The following is a 26,714-nucleotide window of genomic DNA, read 5'->3' as shown; positions in this document are numbered from 1 at the left end:
TAATCGATCTAACAGATAACAGTTTGCTCAAAATAATAACAGCAACAATGCATTTGCTTATGGATGCTTATGTATCTATCTGCCTATGAATGCTTATATATAAGTGAAACGAATGACAACAACAATGCAAGGGACAGGAAGGAAGGGTTGGGGTTATTTTGTTATTATAAGGTACTTACACTACATATGAAGTGGTATATAGTTACTTGAAGGTAGACTAGCTATAAATGTATATTCCAAACTCTAAAGCAGCCACTAAAAGAAGTAAAAAGAGAAATATAACTGATATGCTAAGAAAGGAAACAAATGAAATCCTATAAAATGCTCCATTTAAATCATAAAAGGCAGAAAAGAGTAGAAGACAAAAATAAGAACAAAGAACAAGAGCAACAAATAAAAAAAGAGTAACAAACAAGGTAGATATTAGTCCAATTATATCAATAATCATTTTGAACATCACCGGTCTAAATGCACAAATTAAAAAACAGATCTTCAGAATGGATCATAAAAGAAGACCTAACTATATGTTGTCTACAAGAATCCTACATTAGGGGCGCCTAGGTGGCTCAGACAGTTAAGTGTCTGTCTTTGGCTCAGGTCATGATCCCAGGGTCCTGGGATGGAGCCCCACATCGGGCTCCCTGATCAGTGGGGAGCCTGCTTCTCCCTCTTCCTCTGACGTTTCCCCTGCTTGTGCTGTCTCACTCTCTCTTGCTCACTCTCAAATAAATAAATAAAATCTTAAAAAAAGAGAATCCCACATTAAATCTAAAGACACATACAGATTAAAAGTAAATGAATGAAGGAAAATATTCCATGCTAACACACACAAAGAGGCAGGAGTAGAAAGGAAAGTTATCAGAGATAAAGAAGGACGTTACGTAATGATGAAGAAGTCAATTCTCCAAGAAAACATAAAAATTCTTACTGTGTATGTTCCAAACAATAGAGCATTCAGCTATGTAAGGCAAAAACTAAGAATTGCAAAGAAAAATAGATGAATTTATTATCATATTTGGAGACTTCAACACCCCTCTATCAGAAATGAACAGATTCAGCAGACAAAAAATCAGTAAGCACATAGGTAACTCAACAACACCATCAATCCACTGGATGTAATTGACATCCGTAGACTGCTTTATTCAACAACAGTAGAATATACATTCTTCTCAAAATCACGTGGAACATTCACCAAGATATAACACATTCTAGGCCATAAAACACACCTTCACAAATTTAAAAGAATCGAAATCGTACAATATCTGCTCACAGTGGAATTAAACTAGAAATCAGTAACAAAAATAAAACTGGAAAATCCTCAGATACATGGAGATTAAAAACATACTTCTATTTTTTTTTAAGATTTTATTTACTTATTTGGGAGAGAGAGCACACAAGCAGGGGAGGGGCTGAAGGGGAAGGACAAGCAGACTCCGTGTTGAGCACAGAGTCCCATGCGGGGCTCGATTCCAGGACCCTGGGATCATGACCTGAGCTGAAGGCAGACGCTTAACCAAACGAGCCGCCCAGGCATCGCTAAACAATACACTTCTAAATAACAGCTGGGTCAAAGAAGAAACTACAAGAGAAACTCAAAAATATTTTTGACCAAATGAAAATGAAAACACAACTTGTCAAAATTTGTGGGATGCAGTGAAAGCAGTGTTTAGTGGGAAATGGATAGCACAGAGGGCATATATAAAGATATAAAATTAATAATCTAAGTTTCCAACTCAGGAAACTAGAAAAAGAAAAGCAAATTGAATAAAAAATAAGCAGAAAGAAAAAAAATAAGAATCAGACCAGAAATCAATGAAACTGAAAATAGGAAATCAAGAGAAAGGTCAGTGAAACCAAAAACTGGCTCTTTGAAAAGATCAATAGAATTGATAAGCCTTTGCTGGGCTAACTGAGAAATAAAGAGAGAGAACACAAATTAGTAATATCAGAAATGGAAGAGGAATATCAATACAGATTCTGTGAGTGTTAAAAAGGATAAAGAAATGCTATTAACAACTGTATGCATATAAATGTGATAACCTAGATGAAAAGAACCAATTCCTTGAAAGACACAATTTGCCAAAACCCACATAAGAAGAAATAGACAAGCTGGATAGGACTATATCTACTAAAAAAATTGAGTCAATAATCACCTTCCAAAACAGAAAGCACCAGGCCCAGATGGGTTCACTGCTGGAAAGGTACTAAATATTTAGGAAGAAATTATACCAATTCTCTACAGTATCTTTTACAGGACAGAAGCAGAATGAATACTTCCTAAGTCATTCTATAAGGACAGGAAACCAAATACCAAAACTAGACAAATACATTGCAAGAAAAGAAAACTACAGACCAATATCCCTTATCAACATAGATGGAAAATCCCCAACAAAATATTAACAGGTTAAATCCAACCATGTATAAAAATAATTACACACCACAACCAAGTGGGAGTTATCCCAAGTATACAAGTCTGACTCAACATTAAAAAATCAATCAGTGTTTTGGTTTTGTTGACTGTTTTTTTTTTTTTTTTTTTTTGCTGTGCAAAAGCTTTTTATCTTGATGAAGTCCCAATAGTTCATTTTTGCCCTTGTTTCCCTTGCCTTTGGCGATGTTTCTAGGAAGAAGTTGCTGCGGCTGAGGTCGAAGAGGTTGCTGCCTGTGTTCTCCTTTAGGATTTTGATGGACTCCTGTCTCACATTTAGGTCTTTCAACCATTTGGAGTCTATTTTTTTGTGTGGTGTAAGGAAATGGTCCGGTTTCATTCTTCTGCATGTGGCTGTCCAATTTTCCCGACACCATTTGTTGAAGAGACTTTTTTCCACTGGACATTCTTTCCTGCTTTGTAGATTAGTTGATCATAGAGTTGAAGGTCCATTTCTGGGCTCTCTATTCTGTTCCATTGGTCTATGTGTCTGTTTTTGTGCTGGTACCATACTATCTTGATAATGACAGCTTTGTAATAGAGCTGGAAGTCCGGAATTGTGATGCCACCAGCTTTGCTCTGGCATTCCTCTGGCTATTCCTCTGGCTATTCAGGGTCTTTTCTGGTTCCATACAAATTTTAGGATTATTTGTTCCATTTCTTGGAAAAAAATGGTTGGTATTTTGATAGGGATTGCATTGAATGTGTAGATTGCTCTAGGGATCATTGACATCTTCACAATACTTGTTCTTCCAATCCATGAGCATGGGACGTTTTTCCATTTCTTTGTGTCTCCCTCAATTTCTTTCATGAGTATTTTATAGTTTTCTGAGTACAGATTCTTTGCCTCTTTGGTTAGATTTATTCCTAGGTATCTTATGGTTTTGGGTGCAATTGTAAATGGGATCGACTCCTTAATTTCTCTCTCTTCTGTCTTGTTGTTCGTGTATAGGAATGCCACTGATTTCTGTGCATTGATTTTATATCCTGCCACCTTACTGAATTCCTGTATGAGTTCTAGCAGTTTTGGGGTGGAGTCTTTTGGGTTTTCCACATAAAGTATCATATCATCTGCAAAGAGTGAGAGTTTGACTTCTTTGCCGATTTGGGTGCCTTTGATTTCTTTTTGTTGTCTGATTGTTGTGGCTAGGACTTCTAATCCTATGTTGAATAGCAGTGGTGATAGTGGACATCCCTGCCGCGTTCCTGACCTTAGGGAAAAAGCTCTCAGCTTTTCCCCATTGAGAATGATATTCGCTGTGGGTTTTTCATAGATGGCTTTTATGATATTGAGGTAGGGACCCTCTATGCCTATACTCTGAAGAGTTTTGATCAAGAAAGGATTCTGTACTTTGTCAAACACTTTTTCTGCATCTATTGAGAGGACCATATGGTTCTTGTTCTTTCCTCTATTAATGTATTGTATCACATTGATTGATTTGCGGATGTCGAACCAGCCTTGCAGCCCAGGGATAAATCCCACTTGGTCATGGTGAATAATCCTTTTAATGTACTGTTGGATCCTATTGGCTAGTATTTTGGTGAGAATTTTTGCATCCATGTTCATCAAGGATATTGGTCTGTAATTCTCCTTTTTGATGGGGTCTTTGGTTTTAGGACCAAGGTAATGGTGGCCTCATAAAACAAGTTTGGAAGTTTTCCTTCCATTTCTATTTTTTGGAACAGTTTCAGAAGAATAAGTATTAATTCTTCTTTAAATGTTTGGTAGAATTCCCCTGGGAAGCCATCTGGTCCTAGGCTTTTGTTTCTTGGGAGATTTTTGATTACTGTTTCAATTTCCTTAGTGGTGATAGGTCTGTTCAGGTTTTCTATTTCTTCCTGGTTCAGTTTTGGTAGTTGATACATCTCTAGGAATGCATCCATTTCTTTCAGATTATCTAATTTGCTGCCATATAGTTGCTCATAGTATGTTCTTATAATTGTTTGTATTTCTTTGGTGTTGGTTGTGATCTCTCCTCTTTCATTCATGATTTTGCTGATTTGGGTCATTTCTCTTTTCTTTTTGATATGTCTGGCCAGGGGTTTATCAATCTTGTTAATTCTTTCAAAGAATCAGCTCCTAGTTTCGTTGATCTGTTCTACTCTTCTTTTGGTTTTTATTTCCTTGATTTCTGCTCTGATCTGAATTTCTCTTCTCTGAAACAGTCAACAAAACCAAAAGACAACCGACCAAATGGGAGAAGATATTTGCAAATGACCTATCAGATAAAGGGCTAGTATCCAAAATCTATAAAGAACTTATCAAACTCAACACCCAAAGAACAAATGATCCAATCAAGAAATGGGCAGAAGACATGAACAGACATTTTTCCAAAGAAGACATCCAAATGGCCAACAGACACATGAAAAAGGGCTCAACATCGTTCGGCATCAGGGAAATCCAAATCAAAACCTCCATGAGATACCACCTCACATCAGTCAGAATGGCTAAAATTAACAAGTCAGGAAACGACAGATGTTGGCGGGGATGCGGAGAAAGGGGAACCCTCCTACACTGTTGGTGGGAATGCAAGCTGATGCAACCACTCTGGAAAACAGTATGGAGGTTCCTCAAACAGTTGAAAATAGAGCTACCATATGACCCAGCAATTGCACTACTGGGTATTTACCCCAAAGATACAAATGGAGGGATCTGAAGGGGTACGTGCACCCCAATGTTTATAGCAGCAGTGTCCACAATAGCCAAACTATGGAAAGATCCAAGATGTCCATCGACAGATGAATGGATAAAGAAGATGTGGTGTATATATATATATATATATATATATATATATATATATATATACACACACATATTCCATTGTGTGGGTGTATATATATATATATATATATATATATATACACACATATTCCATTGTGTGTGTGTATATATATATTTATTCATTTATACAATGGAATATTATGCAGCCATCAAAAGGAATGAAATCTTGCCATTTGCAACGACGTGGATAGAACTGGAGGGTGTTATGCTGAGTGAAATAAGTCAATCAGAGAAAGACATGTATCATATGACCTCACTGATATGAGGAATTCTTAATCTCAGGAAACAGACTGAGGGTTGCTGGAGTGGTGGGGGGTGGGAGGGATGGGGTGGCTGGGTGATAGACATTGGGGAGGCTATGTGCTATGGTGAGTGCTGTGAATTGTGTAAGACTGTTGAATCACAGACCTGTACCTCTGAAACAAATAATACATTATATGTTAAAAAAAAAAAAAAGAAGAAGATAGTAGGAAGGGAGAAATGAAAGGGGCAAATCGGAGGGGGAGACGAACCATGAGAGACTGTGGACTCTGAGAAACAAACTGAAGGTTCTAGAGGGGAGGCTGTGGGGGGATGGGTTAGCCTGGTGATGGGTATTAAAGACGGCATGCACTGCATGGAGCACTGGGTGTTATACGCAAACAATGAATCATGGAACAGTACATCAAAAACTAATGATGTAATGTATGATGATTAACATAAGATAATAAAAAAAAAATCAGTGTAACCCATCACATCAATAGTCCAAAAAAGAAAAATTACATGACCATATCGATCAATGCAGGAAAAGCATTTTACAAAATCCAACACCCAATCATTATAAAAGCTTGCAGTAAAGTAGGAATAGAGGGGAACTTCCTCATCTTTATAAAGAGTATCTACAAAAACCATACAGCTAATATCATGCTTAATTATGAGAAACTAGAAGCTTTCCCACTAAGGTCAAGTACAAGGCAAGAATGCCTTCTCTCACCACATCTTTTCAACATCACAGTGTAAGTCTAAGCTAATCCAATAAGATAAGAAATGGAAATAAAAGATGCACAGATTGAGAAGGAAGGAACAAAACTGACTTCATTTGCAGATGACATGGATATCTGTGTAGAAAATCTGAAAGAACTGACAGACTCCTGGAACTAATAAACAATTTTAGCAAGGTCGTAGGATACAAGGTTAACATATAAAAGTCAATCACTTTCTTATCTACCATCAGGTGGAATTGGAAATTTAAAACAGAATACCCGTTTACATTAGCACCCCAAAAATGAAATACCTGGGCATAAATCTAACAAAATATGTGCAAGAGCTATACAAAACTGATGAATGAAATCAAAGAACTGATGAAGTGGAGACATATTCCGTCTTCATAGATAAGAAGATTCAATGTTGCTAAGATATCAGTTTTTCCCAATTTGATCTCTACACTCAATGCAATCCCAATTAAAAATCCAACCAAGTTATTTTGTGGATAACAAACTGATTCTAAGTTTATGTGGAGAGGCAAAAGACCAGAATAGCCAACAAAATATTGAAGAGGAAGAGCAAAGTTAGAGGACAGTACCCAACTTCAAGACTTACTATAAAGATAGCATGCTTTTGGTGAAAGAATGGACAAATAGATCAAAGGAACAGGAAAGAGAGCCCAGAATTAAAACAAATAAATATAGTCAACTGACCTTTGATAAGGGAGCAAGGGCAATACAATGGAGCAATGATAGTCTTTTCAACAAATGGTGCAGGATCAATTGGACATCCACATGCAAAAAAAAATGAATCTATGTATAGACTTTACACCTTTACAAAAATTAACTCAAAATGATCACAGATCTAAATGTAAAATGTGAAACTGTAAAGCTCCTAGAAGAGAAGACAAAAAACCTAGATGACTTTGGGTATAATGGCAATGATTTTTTATTTATTTTTTATTTTTTAAGATTTATTTATTTATTTTAGAGAAAGAGAGCGAGCGAGCAAGCACGAGTGAGGGGAGGGGCAGAGGGAGAGAGAGAGAGAGAGAGAGAAGCAGACTCCCTGCTGAGTGCAGAGCCCAATGCGGGGCTCCATCCCATGACCATGAGATTATGGGCTGAGCTGAAACCAAGAGTCGGACACTTAACCAACTGAACCAACAATGTACCCCGGCAATGACTTTTTAAATACAACACCAAAGGCACAATTCATGAAAAAAATAATTGATAAGGTGTACTTTGTTAAAATGAAAAGCTTCTGCTTTGCAAAAGACAATATCAAGAATCTTAGGAGACAAGCCACAGACTGGGAGAAAATATTTGCAAAAGACACATCTGCTTAAGAACTGTTAATCCAAAATATACAAAGAATTCTTAAAACTCAACAATAAGAAAACAAGCAACCTTTAAAAAAGTGGGCCAAACACCTCAATAAATACCTCATTAAAGAATATAAAGATAGCAGACAAGCATATGAAAAGATACACTACATCGTATGTTATCAGGGAAATGCAAATTAGGACATCGATGATATACCACTACACACCTATTAGAATGGTCAAAATTTGGAACACTGACAATATTAAATCCTGGTGAGGATGTGGAGCAGCAGGAACTTTCATCCATTGCTACTGGGAATATAAAATGGTACAGCTACTTTGGAAGACAGTTTGGTGGTTTCTTAAAACACTAAAGATACTCTTACCATATGGTCCAGCAAATGTGCTCCTTGTATTTACACATAGGAGTTGAAAACATGTCCACACAAAGACCTGTGCATAGATGTTTTAACAGATTTATTCACAATGCCAAAAATTGGACGCAACCAAGATGTCCTTCGGTAGTTGAATGGATAAATTCTGGTACATCCAGACAATGGAATATTATTCAGTGCTAAAAAGAAATGAGCTGTCAAGCCATGAGAAGACACGGAGGACACTTACATGCATATTACTGTGTAAAAGTTGCCAATCTGAAAATTGTACATATTGTGTAATTTCAACTCTATAATCTTCTGGAAAAGGCAAAACTATGGAGACAGTAAAAAGATCAGTGGTTGCCATGGTTTTGGGGATTGGGGAGGGATAAATAGGTGGAGCACAGAGGATTTTTAGGCCAGTGAAAATATTCTGTATGATGTAATAATGATGGCTACACATCATTATGCATTTTTGAAAACCCAAAGAAAGTACAATGCTAGGAATGAACCAAAATGTAAACTATAAACTTTGGGTGATTTTGGTGTCAGTGTAAGGTTCATCAACTGTAGCAGATGTACCACTCTACTAGGGTTGTTCATAATACGGGACACTGTTCATGTATCAGGGTAAGGGTCACACTTTTCAAAAGTTAATGTTATTCCACTACAAAAGACCTACCATAGTACTTATTTTCACTAACTGAAAGAAATCCAAAGAGGATTTTTGCTTTCACAGAAAAAGGCAAAAAGCAAAAATAGTATTCAGTGTTTGTTTTGCAGAGAACCTTTATAGCGGCAGTGCACACCCTGAGCAACAAGAGTGGCCCCGCCAAACTCCTTCCTCGGGAACTACACTCAGCATCCCCGCATCAAGCCACCATAGCTTTGAACTGTGTCTGTGCACATCTGTGATTTATCTTTATTTTGTGCATCTGTTAACAAGATGTATCCTAAGATATCAGAAAAGCCTAATGGAGGTTATTTTTTGGGTCTGGGAAAGCTCAAAACTTTTTCCATATAACTTAATGGTAATTGCTTCTTCATTTCATGCCATTTTGGTTTATGAAAATTTTCACAGAAATACTACTTTTGGATAGCAGGTGAAACCTACATATGGGAAATCTCTGTACCTTCTCCTCAATTTTGCTGTGAATGTTAAACCACTCTAAAAAGTTAGAGTGTTAGTAAAAAAATATAACTGATATGCTGCTTCTATTAAATATTATTCTGGAAGTCCTGGCCAGGGAAATAAGACAAGGAAAATAAACAAACAACATATGTATTGGAAAGGAAGAAGTAAAACTTCCAATTATTGTGTGCACAGGAAACCGTAATGGGATTTACAAACAAAACAAAAGGAAACAACTAACACTAGGAGGTAGCTTTACTGTGGTTGCAGAATACAAGGTTAATATGTAAAAATCAATTATAATGTTACACACTAGCAGAAAACAATTGGGAAATAAGATTAAAGCATTTATTACAGTAGCAAAACATCAAATACCTAGGCATAAATCCATCAAAAGATATGTAAGATCTTTGTACTGAAAACTATAAAACATTGCTAAGAGATACTAAAGACATAATTAAAAATAGAGAGATACCACATTCTTGGATTGGAGACTCAATATTGTCAAGATGTCAGTTTTCCCCATATTGATCTTGAGATTCAACATAATCCCAATCAAAAACCCAGGGGGTGATTTAAAATTATTATGAAAGTGCGAAGAATCTAGAATAGTCATAATGATTTTGAAAAAACAAAATTTGATAGTTGCAATATTTGCTTTAGAACTTTAATCAAGATAAAGTGGCATTGGCATAAGGGTAAACAAATGGGTCAATGGAGCATTATAGAGTCCAGAAATAGACCCACAAAATATGGTCAGTTAATTTTTACAAGGTCTTAAGTCAATTAACAAGGAAAAGAAACTCTTCTTAACAAATACTGCTGGAACAATTGGATGTCCATGTGGAAAAAAACCCCTCAACCTCTATACATATATAAAATGTATGTATGGGAATATGTAACTTAAAAATTAATTTGAGATGGTTCATTGGTCTAATGTAAAAGCTAGAACAATGAAGCTTCTAGAAGAAAACATGGAAGAACATAATATTACCTGGGCATAGGCAAAGATTTCTTAGGACAAATTAAAGAAAAAAATTGATAATTTTGAACTTTAGAAAAATTAAAAGAACATCTTTAAGAAAATGAGTAGGCAAGCCACAGACTAGGAGGCCTATTTGCAATGCAAAGTTATATCTGACAAATAACTCATATCTGTATACATAAATATATCTTACATTCAACCACCTTATACAACATGGGCAAAGACTTGAACAGACAAAAGAAGATATATGAATGTCCAAAATGCACAAGAAAAAGTGTTCAACATCATTAATCAACATGAAAATGCAAATTAAAAGCACAGTGAGATATCATTTCCCTCTCACTAGAATGGCTAAAATAAAATTTAAAAAACCCAACATTGCTAAATGTTAATGTAGATGTGAAACAAACAAAAGTCTCATGTTTGGCTGGTAAGACTGTAAAATGGTACAACTATTTTTGGAACTGTAAATTCCTTATAAAATCAAACATATACCTTCCCTATGGCCACAACATCTCTGCTTCTATCTGTTTAACCCAAGAAAAATGAAAACAAAAGTCTACCAAACACTTGGATAAAAATGTTGAGAGCAACTTTACTTATAATAGCCAGAGAATGGAAACAATACTAATGTTCATCAATAGGTGAATGCATAGTCCAATTGGGGTATAGGCATAGAGTTGAATACAATACAATCTTCAGAAATAAAAATGAATGAAACTGTTGATACACACAACAACATTGATGAATCTCAAAAATATGTTAAGTAAACGAAGTCGGACACAAACAAGTACACCCTACGTGATTCTATTTCCATGAAGTCCAAGATTATGCATGATGGCAGAAATCTGATCAACACGAGGAAGGAAGAAGTGGGGTTGGTGGTGGTTTTGACTGACAAGGACACCAGGGGTGAGGGAAGTGTTCTGTATCTTTTTATGTGTGGTAGTTACACAGGTTATAAAAACCTAAATTGAATCACCTTATTCTTCCTTTGATGGCTTCAGTTGCCCTTGGATGTAATCCAAATGTCTGTTTGTTTGTTTTCACTGCACTTACAGCACTTTAAAAGTATTTTATTTATTTTGCTATTTCCTACGAGAGGTTTTTGTTTCTTTAGTTTTGGTCCATCTCAGTCACAAGAATGCTGGACTCTGGGGGTGGAGCCTATCTTGTTCCCTATGGTATCTCCAGTGTCAGTAGTTTCGTAAAGCTCTATAGTCGCTCACTACATTTTATGTCCCTTCTCTTTCCATCTCTTCCACTCCTGAGATTAATTGCCACGTACAAACTAGAACTAACACACATTGTTCTTTCTGGATTTAGTTTAGTAGTATTTTTGAATTTGGCTTTCATTGCATGCATGTTGTATCTAGAGATGGTATATGATGTCCAGGTGAAGGGACTGGAGTTCCTGCCAATGTAGTAGCAGGCATTTCAAGCAATCCTAACGCTGGTGGTTAGTCATAATGCTATATTCTCATATTGTAGATTCAGACCTGGTTTAGATTCCTTGTGACAAGAAATTATTACCATCAATGAATGTAAAAGAGTATTTAAAATAGGGTAGATTTGACTGTGTGTGTCCTTTAACTGGAATGAATTAGTTTGATCACCTTAGCAATGGGTACCCTACAGGATAACACTAGATGTGTCATAGAGGAAATATCTACCACCCGTTCTGTGTATAAATTTCTGGACCAACCAATTTAACAACAAAGAGAAGCTATAACTATGTTTCTGAAATGAAGAACTACATTGCTTCAAAAGACGTAGATGCAAAAGGGCACATTGCTGTCTTTCCGTTCTTTACAAAAAACAGGCATTTTGTAACTGTTAATGAAGAGAATCCCCAAGCATTTTATATAATAATTTCCTTTTGGAAATAAAGGCTCTATTGAAAATGGGGAGATGGAAGCCAGAATATGGTGCTGAGTCAGATATTTCCTGCATATCAAAATCACCATTTCAGAGAAGAAGCTTTGACACGAAATCAGTCATATCAGTCAGGATGGCCTGGGTTATACTCTGGAAACAAACAATCCCCAAATCTCATTGGTGGAAGACAACAAAGCTTCATTTATGCTCATGCCACCTGCCCATTATGGATCAGCTGGGGCCTGTGCTCCGTGTTGTCTTCCCTCTGTGATCAAAGAGGAAGAAATAACCACTAACAGAAACATTGATGATTTTTAGAGCAGAGAGAAAAAGGGTGTATGGCAGATTGTTCGATGATTCTGGAAGCTTCCCCAAAGTAATAACATGCATTTCTTGGCCATAGTGAGCCACAAGGGCACATCTAACTCCAAAGTGAACAAAGCGGTGCAACCCTACTGTGTGCCTAGAAGGAGGGGAGGTGAGAATATTGGGTAAATAGTCCTAGTGACCAGCATCCTGATGGAAGTTTGAGCTTTTCTTCTACGATCACCATCAACACAGCCACCATCACCCCCACGGCTGCTGTCACTCCTGGTGTGCTAGTTAAATGATGCTGAGTATTGACTCCTTGCCAGGTAGGGTGCTTTATTCACTAGCTCCTTTACTCATCACAACTTTATTATGTAGATATTATTCTGACTCATTTTAGATGAGAAAATAAAGACTTAAAGAAGAAAGTATTTAAGCCTTGGTCATACATTCAGTGAGGGGAAAGAGCCAGGATCTGAACTTGATACTCTTGACTTGAGGCCTTGCGCTCTCAACCACCATGTGATACTGTCATTCTAGCCTTGCTGGAATGTGTTTAAAATTAGTACTGAAGGCTCATATCTCTAAGGCACTCTTAAGAAGTTCTTAAATTGAACCAAGGATATGCAAAGATCAGATATTTGGTACAGTCACACTGACATATCTGTCAGGTTTTTTTCTAGGCCTCGAGGACCACGTTGTCTCCATTCTTCTTGGGAGTCTATGGGCTTTCACTTCTGCCAGCAGAGGTTGCCTAGATAGCCAAGCAGATGGATGTCTGTGAAATAGGAGACGTAAGGACTAGGAGGGAAGATCCTAGGTTGGGTGACATTGTGTTCTTTTTCATGAGATCCTGTGTATCTGTTACAGAGTGATATGCTTCCTTCCAGATGTAGTACTCAGAACCCCTTAATCTGGGGTCCAGGTTTTAGGGATTGCTTCCCAGGACTTCTGAATCTCAGAACCAGCCTCTTATGAATGTCCGATTATCTTCTTAAAGTACCTCACCCTAAATTTTCTTTAAGAAACTGAAAGGATGCTTTGGCATACTAATTTGGGTCATTAATCCTTATAGATCAGAGCCTCTTGTAGAGAAATGTATCACTAAGGTTTATATATTTGGAGTTGTTTGTACTTCACTGACAACTTTTCACCATATTTGGATTGTACAATTTTATCTTTATTGCTTGAGGTATACCTGAAGTGCCAAGGTAGGTAGCTAAGATCTATCAAATGGTCAGATAGCACCTGACCTGAACAAGGTCAACCAACCCTTTTTTCTCCTGTAATTTCTCAAGAACCTGCTAGCACTCAGACAGAGCTGCCTTTCTGTCAAATGACCCCAACGATGTTGTCATAACCCTCTTGGATGAAATCTTTTTTGTCTATTTTCTCTTGCTTGGTCTCTCTCCCCACTGCAATGATAAAATGGCTTTCTGAATTCTTTCTTCTGCTTTCAGTAAGCCTTGAAGTCACACATCTCTCCTGGTGGATATGTGTGTGTGTATCTGTTGCCAATGACCTTTCAGTCTATCTCGAGACCTCCCTCCACCCAACTTGGGAAGCCCACGTTGTTGCTAACTTTAGGAGACACTCTAAGGGTCCTGCTCATATCTCTTCATCCTCACCTCTGCAATATACAACTCTGGACCTCCCACTGCCAGGGTATGTATTTCTGTGCCTGAGGGCTTTCTCTTAACACTTTGCTTAATACATGAGAATTAACAGCCCTCATCCACCCACACACCCACCTAAAGTCCTCGACCCATGACTGATGTATACATTTGATATATAAATACCCTAGCTCCTTCATCTTTTACGTGAGATAATTCTGATTAATTGCCAGTCACCTACAGTGGCAGCTGCCTTGATAATACACCCTTTCCCTGGCTCCCTGCCTTTCCTTATCTCACTCCCCTACTCCCCTGCAGTGTCCCTTCATCCCTCCCACACACTTCCCACTTGTCCTTGTCTCAGAGTCGGCTTCCAGAGGAATCCTAACTAAGACACCAATCACGAGTAATTCTGACAAGCTAGTACTAGGTAATTTCATGAAAGATTTGTGTTTTAGAGATTTGGTAGAGCAGAGGGGTTGAACACTTGGAAAAAATATGTTTTTTTTTCTCTAAAGAAACAAGGGTGACATGGGGGGCCAGAAGCAGAGTCCTAGTCTGCAAAGCTGGTCAAAGAGGCTGCCTCTGCTTCTTCCCAATTTTGGAGTGACTCAGAAATAGAAGGTGTGCTGACCAGAAGCTGGAGGGAAAAGAGAAGAGGTCATTTGCACAGGCAAAGCTATCAATGTTCTTGCAAGTGTGAAGGTCTGGGGGCAATTTGGAAGTTCCCATTTGTCATTAGTTTCCTCTCTGGTGAGAGAGAAGGCACCACTGTTTTGTTCTGTGCTATGCACAGGTGCACCTAATCCACGTATGGCTCTCTGTGCTCTCTGAGCCCGACTGCAAACACATCTTTCACAACATCCCAATGCATTTGTCACTTACCCAGTGTGTTTACTACCACCGGAGTTTTGCTTGGGGAACGTTCTTCCAACTCTCTTAGCTCCATCTGCCCAAGGATTTGCTTCCGGTTGCAAACACCTTTCTAGGAAATTTGCATTTCCTCCAAATGTCTGGTAAAATGTTTTCCATCTCCATTTTTTATTATCTTTCCCATGTGATGATACTGTTGTATAATGGGCTCTGTGTTGGAAATCTCTTGCAGTTTGGGGGACAGGATTACCATGTATCTTCTAGCATCTTAAATTCAACACCTCCCCCCCCATCACCATGGGTGGTCCCTGATTGTCTCCTCTTCTCTCTGCATGGGTTCCATGTGTTGAGCCTGAAAATAAGTCCTGACTTTTCCCATACCCTCACTGCCCCCATATCCAATCACCAAGTCCCCAGTCCCACTTTCACCTTGCAAATACCTCTCACATTGGTTCATTTCATTTCACCTTCACGCCATCATCAGTTCATCCATGACCCCTAATAGCCCTCTGCCTCTGCTCTTTTCTCCAACTGTTTCTCCACAATGCAGCCAGACTGATCACACCAAAATGCAAATATCATCATTTCAACTTCTCTACTAAAACTTCTCCAAGTCTTCCTATTCCACTTAGGGTAACACTCAAACTCTACCTTGAATTTCCAAGCCCTTTCTAACTCATCTCTTGAGAGTCATCTCTCTCCACCCTCCCTGCTGGCCTTCCCTTTCCTTTCCTCACACCTCAGGCTTTCTGCCTCCCAGCTCAGCAGCAACTCTTCCTTGCCCACCTCCTCCTCCCCACTTTCTTCCCCCACTTTCCAACCTCATGCATTGGGCTTCAACTAAATGATAATCCTTTGGGGGCTCTTCACTGATCCAAAAACTAGACTGCATCTTTACTATATTACCTATCTTCCCCACTAAACTATATTCTAGACACTCTATTCAAAGTGTCTAGAATAGTGTCTGGAATATAGTTGATTAACTATACAGTGTCAAATATATTTCTGGGGTGCCTGGGCGGCTCAGTTGCGTGAGCATCCCACTCATGCTTTCTGCTCAGGTCATGATCTCACGGGTCATGGGATGGAACCCTGAAAGGAACTCTGCTCAGTGGGGAGTCTGATTGAGATTCTCTCACTCTGTCCCTGCCCCCACTCGCACACATGCACTGTCTCTCTCTAAAATCAATAAATCTTATAAATTGATATGTTTCTATACAATTATGAAGATGAAAGGGACATTATAAGAAATTATAAGTGGGCATTTCTGGTCCAGTCTCTTGTCACCTACCAGTTCTGTTACTTTTATTTCGTCAATATTGGCAAAGGTTTCATCTGTAAAGAAGCTGAACTAGATGATCTCAACATTCTAAGTGCTTTTATATACTTTTATTATATATTTGATGTGAGCTAATATAACCTTACTATGTTTAGAATCCAATGTTGATGAATCAAAATAATTTGATTGTGGTTTCTTATGTCCTGGTTGACTTTTGCTTTATTGAATCCCACCTTTATACAGCTTTTTCAGCAAAAGATGGAAGAGATAGTTTAGCATCCATAAAAGTTATTTTTGACACATTCATTGTGATTGTATGTCTTTTCAGCTCCTCCTTCTAAGGTTGTTTCACAAAGATGTCACTGTATGTGAAGATTGGTCCTTATACTCTCCTTGCTTATATACAATACTAACCAGATAACCCTGGAGTCTAATTAGTAAAGTGCATACAAATAGCAAAATAGTTCAGAGCTGAAAGCATGAACGGGTGCTTAGAAGACATTTACTGAGGGCTTGTTAAATGCTGAGGCTTTGTCTCTACATGTATGGCTTACTCTCAGAGCCACACTCTTTGGTAGGTGTTAATAGCACCCATTTTCCCAGTGGGAAAACTGAGTTTCAGAAAGCTTACTTTGGTCATAGTCTCATATGCGATTGGTAATAGAGCAAGGATTCAAAAATTCATGTTCCTGAAGAGCAAGGACTATTGTACTTTTGGTTACCTCTGAATTCCAATAAATAATTACTTACTGACTGCTCAAATGAGTGAGTGAACATTTGATCCCCAAGTCAATGGTTTCCCTCTCATGTGGTGTGAATTTCCCAAGAAGAGATAGAGTAAATATGCAGGTACCCTTCTAAGCTCTGCCTAGGTTTCCATCCTTAGGATTCCAGCAGTTACTATTAAGACACAATGACATCTTAGTAACTGGCATCACTTTAACCAACACACATATGGTTCCAGCTCTAAATGTGCTCTAATCCAAGGGAGTTAACATTGTCATTGTAATTAACTAAATCCCAAACTGGCGTGTGTCTTTTAAATGGGCATGCCCACCTCCATGATGAAAGCTAGCTGATCCTCATCTGCTCTCAGGAAGGGACGATTCTTGGTACTTGCCAATCATGGATGATCAGAGAGTCCAATGGCAGAAGCTCCAGACAGGTGACAGGTAGGGCAAAAGGATTCCATAAGTGGCCACAACTATCCAAAACTTATATTTATGCAGTGGCAAATGGGTTCTATGTATGGGATGTTGAGGGTGGCTGCCTGGCACCGTGTCCAAATTGTGCACTGTCCATTTTGGATTCTTCTTAGCTTCTTGTGCCTTTTGAGGCTGCCCCGGACAGCCACTTCTAACTCTATTAAAGATGTTAGAAGCTGAGATTATGGAGGGAATTGCTCTGGGCCCCTCTCCACGCCCTAAGACTAGGATCTCACCTTTACTGTGTTTGTTCCATGCTAATGTTGGATGGGATTTTGTTAATTTTCTATTCCTTTGTTTGAAGAGTTCCTGGAAGAACCACTAAGGAGTATTTACAGGATAATAATGTCACAATCTGCAGTTCTTAATTTATTGATTCTCTGCAAGCCTTCTTTTACTTTAACTGTTGTTTTTTCCTTTCTGCTTCCAAGAGAATTAAAAGTCATTTGGTTTGTTATTGGCTTTAATCTAGTTTATTATTAGCAAGGTTATTATTTGAAGTCTAAAGGATGGTTAAGATTCTACCAGCAGTCTTGTACAAACAGTGGACACAATCCCCTCTTCATTATTTCTAGTCTTCTCTCAAATGCTGTTTTCTTAGCACTGCCAGGACATTCTTTTTTATAGATATCAGTGATCATTTGAGAAGCAAACCAAGAGTATTGAAGAACAGGTTTCACACTGTAAAAACCTGGCAGGCTTTATCACATAGAATAAAATAGTAACGATATATTTTTTTCTAATTCACTGCTGTTAGTGGAGATTTTAAAAGATGATTATAATAAGCACTCTTCTTAGCTGACCCATGAATTATTTGGTTCTGTTGCTGAAATGTCAAGCAGTCAACTAAGAAAAGGAATACAATTTAACTAACAAACCTATTCCCAGAGCAGTGCAGATGGAGTTTCTACTTCTTCCCTTGAGAGACCGCTTTGTAATCCAATAGTTCTCACAGTCAGGAATTTTTTTTCTCGATATTCAGTCCAAAATTTCTCTTACCTGAGATCATCTCATCATGCCAAAAAAAAAAAAAAAAACCACCAGCAGCTGGTTTAAAAAATTATCCCCTGCCGTGGTACCAACTCTCCTATTTCAGCCCTCAGTATATTTATTCTTAATAATGGATTGAGATAGATTTTTGTTGCTGGTGTCTGAGATCCCACTCCTCATTGCTACTGTTACCATTATATTTGTTCCTTTGCATTTTTAGTCCTTTCTTTCTTATGGGCAAGCAATGTTCTAGCTGCTTTCTCTTCTGGCTGATTTTTAAATGCCTTGTTTATTTGATCATGTTCAACTAGTCTTAGGCTACTCTCTAAGTGTGCATATATGACTCATCCCATCATCCGGGATCTCACACAATAGGTAGCAATCGCCACCTCCCCTGCTAGACTTCATGGCCATATATCCCGACTGTGAGCAAGACAGAATCTCAGGACAACCACAGCACTCTCTTACTTCTCTCTCTCTCTTTCTTTCTTTAAGATTTCTTTCTTGTCCCCTAGTCTGTGAGGTCAAGGGGGTTTCTTTCTTCCTTGCCTTATGTTGGTTGCCACACCACCAATACCATCTCATCTATCTTCCAGCATCATTTTAGAAAGCTCCCACTAAGTAGAAAATGTTTTTCAACTTGGTGTAGATAGATAGACAGATGCAGATATAGATATAAAATATAAGACATTTATTAAATAATAGGCTTTTGTTTTTTAGAAGTTTTAGGTTCACATTAAAATCGAGCAGAAACTACAGAGTTCTCCCATACTCCCTCCCCACCCCACACACAACCTCCCATCATCACCATCCCGCCCCAGCGTAGTTACAACTGATGAGCTAACTTTCACCCATTATCACAAAGTTCACTTTATTATTGTACATTCATGGGTTTTGACAAATGTATACTGTCATGTATGGACCAATATAGAATCACCTAGAATAATTTTGCTGCCCTTGATATCTCCTTGGTACAGATATATTTTATGGTCTCAACATCTTGCTTATAGATCCAGTTTTCCTTGGCTATATTCAAGAAAAAAATATAAACATCAATGGAGACAAAATATGTTATCTAACAATTTAACCCTGGATCTTAGGGGCCAACCCAGCTGAGACAACTCGAGGTTTCATATGCAGAGAGGAACACATTTAAAGGGGTTTTGTGTCATGATGACCCTTTTCCATTTAACTTTACTGCATAAAGCTATTGTCTGGACACCCTGAATTGACCCACAGTATTTCCAAGTGTGGATAATACATCATATTGAAATTGGACTCTCCCAGGTCCAGATTAAGATCAAAGAGCTATTAAGATTCTGGTGTACATCCCCATATTTAATTCAAAATAAAACAACACTAAGCCACACTAAGAATGATATTTAAATCTATTGGGTTTCTCAGCTTTTTATGTGTGCCAGAATGATTACTTGGGTGGGGTTTTTTAATATGAAATATCCTATCCTTGAAAGAAAATCTTTCCTGCACCCTATATTTGCTGATAGTCAAAGCACATGATTGGCTGCCTGTTGTAGAATCTGAAACTATTTTTTTATTTCCTATTTTTGCAAAATATTTTGTGTTCTTGCTTTTGCTAAATAAAAACCTCGATTTTCTGACCTCAATCTCTCTGTTATATTTGTATCAATTTTATTTTTTAAATTTGGATAGAATGAAGAGAAAACAGAAGAGAGAAGGGGAGAAGACTTGGAAGCATCTGTGGAAACACTCCATTTAGCCCAGACTGGATTGTCCACTGCTGACTTGTTGATGTTCGTTGAATTTCTAAATGCCTGCATTTTCTTTCTGTGCAGTTAGCACCAAGGGAATCACAGATATTCTAATTTTCAGGTCTCTTTTTAGAGTTTCTGAAATCTTTCACGAAAATGTACACTCTGGACTCATTTCCTGCTATGCAAATTGCAACCTGGAGAATGTGCCACAAACATTAAATGGCATGCTGAATAGCACATTTCATAATTAAATAAGGTACAACTGAAGCCCCGACCTATGGCTTTAAGAATGATGAGGCCAGGGCCTTATTTGGTGAGTTTGTTAGTTTGAACTGTGTTTGCATTTAGCCAAACCAAATATTCCCAGGTGGTGCGGCCCTTTGCATCGTCACCCACTTTCCTCCCCAGGACCCCTAAGCTGCCATTCCTTCCACAAATATTTGCTGAGCCCTTGCTGTGCGTCAGGCACTGTGCAATGAAGAAAAATGAATAAAATCCATACATCATGCTACCAAAACGCTGTAGTCAAGATAAGGAAGATATTCATTCACTTGTTGATTTATCAAATACTATACAACGTTATGCAATGTAAGGCATATTGTAAGTGCTACAGCCTGTGCACAAAGCATTGTCCTAAGTCATAGTCCTGTCCGCTAACCCTGGTCTGCTGAAGCGCTTGAAAACCACAGTTTTTGACATTTGTCAGGTAGAAATAAACATATTGTAGATCTCTGTTTTTTTTGTGGGGGGGTTGTTTGTTTGTTTGTTTGTTTGGTTTGGTTTGGTTTGGGTTTTTTTGCAGATGAAGAACTTTTCAGTGCTCTGATTTTTCAGAAAAAGCCAACCTTACATAACCTCCCCTTATCAGTTTGCTTCATTCTCTTTAGGATCTCCAATAGTCCAGCCCAATAGAAATATAACACTAGTCACATCTGTAATTTTAAATTTACTGATAGTCACAATAACAAAAGTAAAAAGAGAGAGATGAAATTTATTTCAATATCTTATATAGCTAAGTACATCCCAAATGTTATCATTTCAATATGTAAACTGTAAAAAATTATTAATGAGATATTTTACATTTTTCTTTTCATAGTAAGTCTCTGAATTTGTATTTTACAATTCCAGCATATCTCAATTTGAACACTTTTCTAGATCTAGAATGTACTTGATCTAGGAGAGTACGGATCTAGAATGTGTAAACCCTCCATTTGAAATTACCACGTGGTAAGGAGTTCTCTACGGTCTCTAGGAAGAAGTTCTCTATGTAACAATATGCAGAATATTTTATCTCAAGCAGCTGACATGAAAATTTCTTTGTAGGGAGACCATTATGGAAAAGAAAATGCTTCTATAAGCCAAGTGTAGGGTAAAGGCAACCTCCAGGATCTGGGGATACCGTGGGAGGTGACCAGTTTTCAGGAAGGAAAGAAACACATATTAAAAGCAGGGTAATAATGTGCAGACTGGAGAGAGAAAAAAAAAAGAATCTCAGAGTGGGAAGCAAACAGGACTGGGGTTCAGGGGGAAGCTCAGGGGTATGGCGACCCCTGCCCTTCATCCCTTAGGAAATCTGCCTCACTCTAACATGGTTTTGTATCAGCGGATTTTAATTTTTGGTTGTGCCAAGATTGGGGAGGAGCTTGGAAAGGAGAATGAAGGGATGAGCAGATGTTTCGCTTACAGAGGTACAGTTCATAACTAATACCTAGAGATGTGGCCTTACCTACCAAAGGGAGGCCTAAAAATTATGACACTGCAGAAGAGTTTTGTGCTTGTACTTTTTCTCCTGCATCTAGTGTGATTTCCGAAACTTGTAAGTAAACACAGTTTCTTAGAAATCATTCATATCCTCATCACTGGACAGCATAACATCACAGTTGAGAGTGATGGGCCCAAATTCAGGTTAACTCATTTTGGAATACCAGCACTGCTCCTTACTTGCTGAGTGACTGGAGTAATAGCTTATTATCTCTCATCTGCAGCTTCCCGCTTGGCTGCAATAGGAAGAAAGGGGGTATCCACCAGATAGAGCGCACATGGTCTGCACATAGTCAGAGCGCAATGGAGGGTGGCATCACCATTACCAGACAGATCTATGCATAAACCAGCATGGTCCCTGGAACCACGGAAACGGCCTCACTCAGAATTTGTTACAAATGCAAACTCTCCAACCCATCCCCACTGCCCAGCCCTACTGAATCAACACTCTGGGGATGGACCCAGAAATCCATGTTTTAGCAAGCCCTCCAAGTGATTTGGATGCAAGCTAACGCTTGAAAAACCAATGGCCCATAACAGTTCCAGATAAATAGGAAGCCACTCCATTTTAAGGACCTCCAAAACAGATGCTTCAAGCTCCCTTGGCAACTTGTTCTAATGTTTAGCCGCTCTTGTGGTCAGGAACTTCTGATTTTCCAATATGTATGTGAGGTGCTTTGAGAACCTTAGAGGGAAACTGCAATATGAAGACAAATGCGATTATTATATTACCTATTTATCCCCAAGTTGAAGCCTGTTAGTAATAGTTAGCTCTTCCAGACTCTACCTTGGTAAACTCCCCTTAGAGCAATACTTAAAACAACTCTTTTCTCTTTTTAATGTTATTGTTTCCCCCTTCCTTCCATTTACTACCTGAGCTTATTATTTTTTTTTTTTTGCTATTAAATCTTCTCTGAGATTGAACTTCCATTTGCTTTCTCACATGCCCATTCCAGTAACTACTCACTGTATTTCCTTCAGTAGCTTTGTCTCTAAGCCCTTGTAAGTAAATATTACAAATGGCTTATGTCCCATATAAAAGTGATAAGCAACAAGTAATTGTTTATAGAGCCAAATACACTCTTTCTATCTCCAAGAGTAAAAGAAATTAAATCTCTTTCTCCATCTTTCCACCCGAAATACCACGCTCCTTTAGCTGTGTGCCATGAAAGGACAACTGTTTGTCCTTGAAATAATGTTTGGCGAGTACAAAAAAGCTACAGGAGGGAAGAGATCCTAAGAAATATTATTCTCGGTCTCTCCCTTTCACGGCTTTCTGTATTTTTCCTTCAGAGCACAAAACCATTGCCCTCTTCCTGTTGCTTCTCTTTACAGAGAACATTGACCTGCTGCAGAAAAAAACTGGCCCCTAAAGCACTTGCTCATCATAGGAAGTAATGGAGCAAGACAGCCACGGCATGAAGTGGGAAATCTGGAAATGTATCCCCCTCCCCTGTCTTCTCCACTCCCCCAAGTTGCCCCTCCTTCTCGTGTTTTGTCCTTGCCTTGGTTTATAACTTAATTTCTTTTCCCAAGAAAAATCACTTGCATGTTTCAATGAGGATTTTGTAAGTATGTCTCCATACCCTACACACGCTGATAACCAGAATTCCTTCTGTAGTATGAGATACACCGGACCAGCAACAGGATCAGCAAGCAGCTACAGGTTAATGTCTATAAGGCCAGTTATGTTCCCTTAGCCCCTGTTCCCTCTTCTCCCCCTGCCCATTCCCTGCTGCAAATGCAGTGGGGATTTGGCCATTCGGTGCACTGTGCTTATCTATTTGTTCTTCATACCATCACATTACTTCTAAGTTGATTTTTCTCAGCAACCGCTCTGCTTTGTTCTGAAGCCTACTACTTTCATTAAGCTTTACATAGAGGTTTCCATTCTAATATCCAAGTGGATGTTATTATGATCTATTTTATGCAGTATGGCATATACCATCTCGAGTTACTGTTCATGCCACCATCATTAAAGGCAGTTTAGTGTCCCTGTCAGGAGCCCCAGAATTCATGGGTTTTTAACAGCTATAAAAACACACGTATATTCCATAATGACAAAGCTGCACAAGGGAAGCGGATCTTTGTGGAAAAGGAGAGACCTTGCTTAGCGTTTCAAAAACCAAAAATACTGTTGTTTTCAGGGCATTTTACTTTTTATTTTTTTCCATCAAAATGAAAAATGCTTTAATTTAATTTCTTAAAAGAAATATGAGAAGTGGTGTAGTTATGACTCCCCCCTTTGCTAGATTTTTTAGTCATTTCATTTTAAAAAAGAATTGTTGCCTCTCTGGAATAAAATTGTACTTGCATAAAAATTTGTCAGTTCGTAGTGTGTGTTCATTTTGCCTGCATTTTACTCCGTGCTGACTGCTGCCTGTAAATCTGGAAGAGCCGACATGCTTTTGTCTGCTGAGTTAATGCTTTCGTGTAAGTTCTTTTCCCGAGCCCTGATGATTGTTTTGGTCACAAAAAGTTAATGTTTATGGTTTAATCTGTGTTAATTTTTGGATAATTAGTGTAAGGATTTTATTAATATCTGTATATGCAAACATAGCCCCAAAGTTAATAATTAAAAAAAGCCTTTGAGATGGCAAATTTAACTCTATCAAATGACAAAATAATAGACAATTAAGGATCATGGATATCCTGGTTTCTCTTGGTCATGTTACCCACCCTCAATTTTTCATGTGTCTCTAGATTTTCTCTTTCATTATTCCCTCATTTATCCACTACCCCCCTTGTCCCTAACCACCAAATAATGCTCATATCTACCTAATTGCTTATTCTTGTGAGGACTGTATGGGTCCAGGTATTGTTTCTCTGCATGTATATTTCTACATGGAGAAGAGACATATCTGTACAAAATGAACATGGAGAGAGAGAAAGCATCTTTGATCATCATTTCTTGTCCATGGCCTTTTAAATTTTATTTTAATTGCAGTATAGTTAACATACAGAGTTGGATGGGTCACAAAAGGTAAGCCAATGGTGACTTGACTTTTTACCCGGTGGAACCGAGAAGCCCCTTTACAATTCCATTGTATGTGTAATTTATGCATAGTTATTCATATATCATCATGGAATAGCGGGATACTTGTTATGGATTTTTAAAATGGCTGTATGACTGTGGGCCAGCCACATAATATATGTGAGCCTGTTTTCTTTATTTGTAAAAGATGATGATATTATTGATGTTGCCTTACGTTCAGGATTCCTGCAAAACTCATGGTTTCAAATAGTGTCCTTGCTTTGTACTTACAATTCTACAATTTTAGCTTTGAAGTCACTCCTCACTTCTAAATATATATACATATATTTATGTGTACTTACACATATTTTAACCAGTAGCTTTACTGACATAGACATTTCTTACCAAAAAATTGCCAATTTTAAGCATAGCATTCCTTAAGTTTTAATAAATGTATTCATTTGGATAACCACTACCACAATTAAGTTCACTCCATTTTATTGACGAGTAATATTCCTTTATTTCTTTATAAAACACAACTCATTTGTCAATTCACCAGTTAATGGACATTTGAGTTATTTCCAGTTTGTTGTTTTTATGAATGATGTTGTCATAAACATTTACCTGTATGCCTTTGTATGAACGTATTTTCATGTCTCCTAGGTACATAAATACCTCAGAGTAGGGTTGTGGGGTCAAATGCCAAGTGTATGTTTAACTTTATAGGAAATTGCTCAACAGTTTTCCAAAGTAACTATACCATTTTTGCATTACCACAAGCATTGCATGAGCATTCTGGGTTCTCTGAAACCTAAGCAACACTAGGTGGTGTCAATCTTATAAATTTTCGCGCCTCTAGTGGGTGTGTGTGGTGCTATCTCTTTGTGGTTTAAATTTGCATTTTCTTGACTATTGACAAACTATGTTAAACACCTCTTCATGTGCTTGTTTACCAGCATGTATCTTTTTTGTCCAAATGTTATTCAGGTCTTTTGTCCATTTTTTTCTATTAGGTTTTCTTATTATTATTGAGTTTTAAGTGGGCTTCTTATATTTTTGTTTCTTAAACTGATGTCCTAAAATGCTGGTAAAACTCTCTTATTATTCTAATAGCTTTATGGTAGTTTTCATAGGATTTTCTTTTTCTTTTTTTTTAAGATATTATTTATTTATTTGAGAGAGAGAGAGAGTGAGCACAGAGAGAGAGAGAGAGAGAGAGAGAGAGAGAGAGAAGCAGACTCCCCGCTGAGCAGGGAGCCAGATGCAGGGCTCAATCCCAGGACCCTGAGATCATGACCATAGCCGAAGACACTTAACTGACTGAACCACCCAGGTGCCCCTTCACAGGATTTTCTACATAAAAGATCATATTTTCTATTAATACAAAGTTTTACTTCTTTCTCTCCATTATGCATGCATTTTATTTCTTTTTCTTGTGTTATTGTGGGGGATAAGGCCAGCCTGTTGAATAGAAATTGGATGAATGGACATCTTGTTTTGTTCCTAATCTTAGGGGGAAAATCTTTAGTCTTTTACCACTAAGTATGATGTTAGCTGTAGGTTTGTTAATAAGGGGTATCAGGTTAAGGCATTTTCTTTCTATTCTTGGGTTGCTGGAAGCTTTTATCATAAATGGGTATTTAATTTTCTTAAATGCTTTTTCAGCATCTATAGTGATCATAATATTATTTTCCATTTTTAGTCTGCTAATATGTTAAGTAATATTGTTTGATTTTCAAATCATAAGCCAATCTTGCATTTCTGGCATAAAAGCCACCTGGTCACAATGCATTAGCATTCTTATATATTGCTGCATTTGAATACTAAAGTTTTATTTTTGGATTTGTGGCTGTGCTCACAGAAACGTTAGTCCATAGTTTCCTTTCCTTGTAAACTCTTGGCTTTTGATAGAGATATTTGGCATCAATATTTCCTCCACTTCTCTTTTCTGACTGTTGGTGTACAATTTTTTTTTCTTCCTTAAACATTTGCTAGAATTCACCACTGAAATTAGCTTCACCTAGAATTTCCTTTCAGGAATGCCTTAACTATGAATTAAATTTCTTCAATAAATATAAGGCTGGTCATGTTATTTATTCTTTCTTGAG

At 37.8% G+C, this 26,714-nt stretch overlaps 1 long non-coding RNA gene across 1 annotated transcript in view; it reads left to right on the top strand.

Moving 5' to 3' along the window:
* The window catches only part of LOC113913155, a 103,320-nt gene extending 83,080 nt beyond the window's left edge, over window positions 1-20,240 (top strand). Inside the window, exon 5 of the long non-coding RNA XR_003517110.2 lies at window positions 19,810-20,240. This is a non-coding gene — a long non-coding RNA (uncharacterized LOC113913155). The remainder of the gene's footprint in view (window positions 1-19,809) is intronic.
* The last annotated feature ends 6,474 nt before the right edge of the window (window positions 20,241-26,714 follow it).

The sequence above is a fragment of the Zalophus californianus genome, chromosome 14, assembly GCF_009762305.2.
Source record: "Zalophus californianus isolate mZalCal1 chromosome 14, mZalCal1.pri.v2, whole genome shotgun sequence".
Classification (NCBI taxonomy): domain Eukaryota; kingdom Metazoa; phylum Chordata; class Mammalia; order Carnivora; family Otariidae; genus Zalophus; species Zalophus californianus.
Note: the sequence above shows the minus strand (reverse complement) of the source record. Positions and strands in the feature narration are given on the sequence as shown.